At 47.5% G+C, this 3,881-nt stretch overlaps 1 pseudogene; it reads left to right on the top strand.

Moving 5' to 3' along the window:
• Positions 1–2,394: 2,394 nt before the first annotated feature.
• Positions 2,395–3,463, top strand: LOC101600066 (annotated as a pseudogene).
• The last annotated feature ends 418 nt before the right edge of the window (positions 3,464–3,881 follow it).

The raw sequence follows: 3,881 nt of genomic DNA, 5'->3' as shown, positions 1-3,881 counted from the left end.
TTAGTAAAAATTAGTTTTACAAACGATTGTCTTAAAAACATAAAAAGGGGCCCAGGAGCTCAGTGGTTAAAGGTGCTTGTTTGCAAATCCTGTTGTCCTGAGTTTGATTCCACAGTACCCATGTAAAGCCAGACAAACAAAATGGCACATACTTTGGAGTTCATTTGCAGCACCAAGAAGCCCTGAGGCATCCATATTTTCTCTCTCTCTTGCTCTCTCTCAAATTTTAAAAAGCATGAAAGGTTACACACAATAGGAAACTCCTGCCATAAGATCAGGGGAATTAGTCTACTCAGTTTTGTTTTGTTTGGTGGGGGGGTGATAAGAGTAGGGATACAGAGCTGACCCCTGAGATTTCACAGAGTTATTTCAGATGCTGGAAATTCCCTGAAGGAGTTGGATGAAGAAGAGTCCATTTAAAGTGCCTGAAATGAAATGTCTTACTTGCCAAAAGCACTGTTGTTCCCACTGCATTCCAGTCTCAGACCAACTGATGATGGGATTCCACCCCACTGAGGCCTTGAATCCCAGCCTGTGGGACTTTCTTGATTCTGTTAGCTTGGGAAGACTTATGTTGGGAAATTGATGGGGCCTCATGCTCTGTGCTGGCCCCTCCTCCCACAGGTCAGAACAGTTCCTGGCTCTGGCCTGACTGACCTTCGTTCTCAGAGAGAGGCAGAGCCAGCCAGGGACCAGGGTTAAGGAAGGACAAGTGACCCAGATTCCACTTCTGTCCTTCTTCCCTCTGTTCCCAGACACCAGCTGCAGCAGAAACTGACCACAGGCCAGCAGGAAACCTCACACCACTACTCCAGCTTCATACCACATCTGAATTGGCACCTGCGGCCTCTTTCCAAGGCCATACTGTCCTGGCTAGGCCCTAGAGCCTGAGGCTTTGTAGTGAAATTTAATCCGGCTGGTCCAGGCCTGACTCTCATGTCACGGAAGGACAGACAGAGGCCTGCTCAAGGATATATCACAGATAGAAAAAGTTATATCACCTGTCTCAGGTCTTCTACCTCAGGTTCTCAGAAAGTTCCATAGGTATTTGTTGGATAGGTAAGTGCATGGATGGATGACAAAGCAACTCTAGCTGAGTATGTCACTATGACAGTGATAGGGATCTGGAATCCATCCCTCATCCCTGGGCCTGCTGTGCACACACCAGGGCCGTAGGTGCGATGTGGGCATCTGTGAAACTTACCTTCTAGAGTCCTAGAATCACACTAACTGAACCCTCATAAACAGCTATCACTTTCTTCTTTTCTGGGTTTGCCAAAGAAAATGGGAAGTTAGGTAAAATGTGGCCTATTCCTCCCAACCCCACAAGTCCCTGAGTCCCCTCATATTGGAAAGTCCCATTCTAAATTCTCCCTGGGATGATTGAAAGACTATGATAGAAAGGCACCCCACAACTCCTGCCACTCTGCCGGCCCAGGACCACCACAGGAACTGGTAGTATTGATCAAGGAGACCCCATAAGAGCTCCTGATCATTTCCCATCTGACACATGCCACCTGCACTCTGCACACATGTACCATGGCCCACTCTACGAACAGTATCCCTCTGTTAAGCAAGGCTGTGACAGGAAAAAGCACTAGTTCTAAATCTGCTTGGAAAACCCATTGTGCAATTCTGTTCTATCAAAGGAGGCATGTGGCTGACAGGAAAGGCTGTATAAAGGAGCCAGGACCCTCTTTGAAATGAATAGCTTGGCAAGATCCACCAAGAAATGTCCTTTTGGACATTACTAACTGTAAATCACTGCTAATTTTTTCAAACTGGCTGCAGTGTCCTGGTCTGGTATCCCAGGAGATAAAGCCTTGAGAGATCATTGTCAAGTGAATGTGGACAGCCTCCTCCAGATCTTCTGTTGGACCTAAATGGGGTCTGAGCCTGCAGTCCCTTCAAGGTACTTCTTCCAAGACCAACAAACTTTAAGAAACAAATGCAAAATATTTTGAATCAAATCTGGTAAGTAAAGCAGACAACACGACTGGGAGGCACAAGAGAGATTTCAGTTGAGAAGCCACACATAGCACTTTTTCATATTAAGGTTTTTCTGAGGATAATGTAATAATTATACTCTTATTTGGAGAGTGGTAATGGCCATGTAATAGACACCTACTGGGTGCCCACTAGAAACAGGGCTAAGGATTTTATTTGTCATCTTTCTACAAAATCAGTTCTCTCAAGTGTCACATGCTAGGAAAAGAAGGCTCTGAGGGGTCAGGAACTTGAATCCAAATCAGGTCCTGACAGTTTTCCCCTGTTCCCTATAAGGTCTCTCATGATCATGCAGAGGAAGGACATTTAAGAAGTGATACAGAGTTCGGACCCGCGGCCAGGCGGCGACCAGAAACACCTCGGTGCTGCCGCCCACTCTGGACTCCACCCGCGAACGAGACGGCGACATGGCGGCCGCAGCTAAGCCGGAGAACCTCTCCCTGGTGGTGTACTGACCGGAGACCTTCGCCTGAGGTGCTGCTGAAGATGCATTCTGTTGGAATCTGCAGCTCAGATGTTCATTACTGGCAGCATGGTCGAATAGGAGATTTTGTTGTGAAAAAGCCAATGGTACTTGGGCATGAAGCTTCAGGAACACTTGCTAAAGTGGGATCGATGGAAAAGCATCTAAAACCAGGTGACTGTGTTGCCTTTGAGCCTGGTGCTCCCCGGGAGACAGATGAATTCTGCAAGATTGGACGATATAATCTGTCACCATCCATTTTCTTCTGTGCCACGCCTCCTGACGATGGGAACCTCAGCCAATTCTATATGCACAATGCTGACTTCTGCTACAAGCTTCCTGACAGTGTCACCTTTGAGGAAGGTGCCCTGATTGAGCCACTATCTGTGGGGATCTATGCCTGCCGGTGAGGTGGAGTCTCTCTGGGGAACAACGTCCTTGTATGTGGAGCTGGACCAATCGGGCTGGTCACATTGCTTGTGGCTAAGGCAATGGGAGCAGCTCAAGTAGTGGTGACTGATCTGTCTGCGGCCCGCTTGTCAAAAGCCAAGGAAGTCGGGGCTGATTTCACCATCCAGGTTGCCAAGGAGAGCCCTCAGGAAATTGCCTGGAAAGTGGAAGGTCTGCTGGGCTGCAAGCCAGATGTCACCATTGAATGCACAGGAGCAGAATCCTCCATCCAAACAGGCATCTATGCCACTTGCTCTGGTGGAACTGTAGTGATTGTGGGACTTGGCTCTGAGATGACCACTATACCCCTAGTACATGCAACTTCCCGAGAAGTGTATATCAAAGGCGTGTTTCCATACTGTAACACGTGGCGGATGGCAATTTCCATGCTTGCTTCCAAGACATTGAATGTAAAGCCCTTAGTCACACACAGGTTTCCGCTGGAGAAAGTGGTGGAGGCCTTTGAGACATCCAAACAGGGATTAGGGTTGAAAGTCATGATCAAGTGTGATCCTAATGATCAGAATCCTTGATGCAGCTTGAGCCAGGGCTAAATCGCTGGGCAGGGGTAGACTTTGACACAGAACTTTCTTTTCTATAGTAAAAAATAATTACTGTAATTCATACGAAGCAGTGAGCCTTATAGAGGAGTTGATATGCCCTAAAGACTCAAGTAGGGACCTCATAGCAGAAGGACCTGCTTGTGCTAAGCAGGGTCGAGCACATAGAGCAGAGTTACGGCTACATGCGCTGGTAGCGTCCTCCTTCCTGTAACACTGCCTTCGGGAGGAGAGCCAGTGTGCCTCTGGATTCCAGCTCTCACTGTCACTGGCCAAGGAGTGGGGCTTTTATGAGTAAATCACCTTACTAATACTTAAGTGGCCCCAAGACTTATTTTCAGGGTCTTTCAGGGTTGTGAGTAGTTGTATTTTAGAGCACAGTGTTTCTTAACTAAGTAGTG

The sequence above is a fragment of the Jaculus jaculus genome, chromosome 9 (assembly GCF_020740685.1).
Source record: "Jaculus jaculus isolate mJacJac1 chromosome 9, mJacJac1.mat.Y.cur, whole genome shotgun sequence".
NCBI classification, from domain to species: Eukaryota; Metazoa; Chordata; class Mammalia; order Rodentia; family Dipodidae; genus Jaculus; species Jaculus jaculus.
This window is presented reverse-complemented; position numbering and strand designations above follow the sequence as displayed.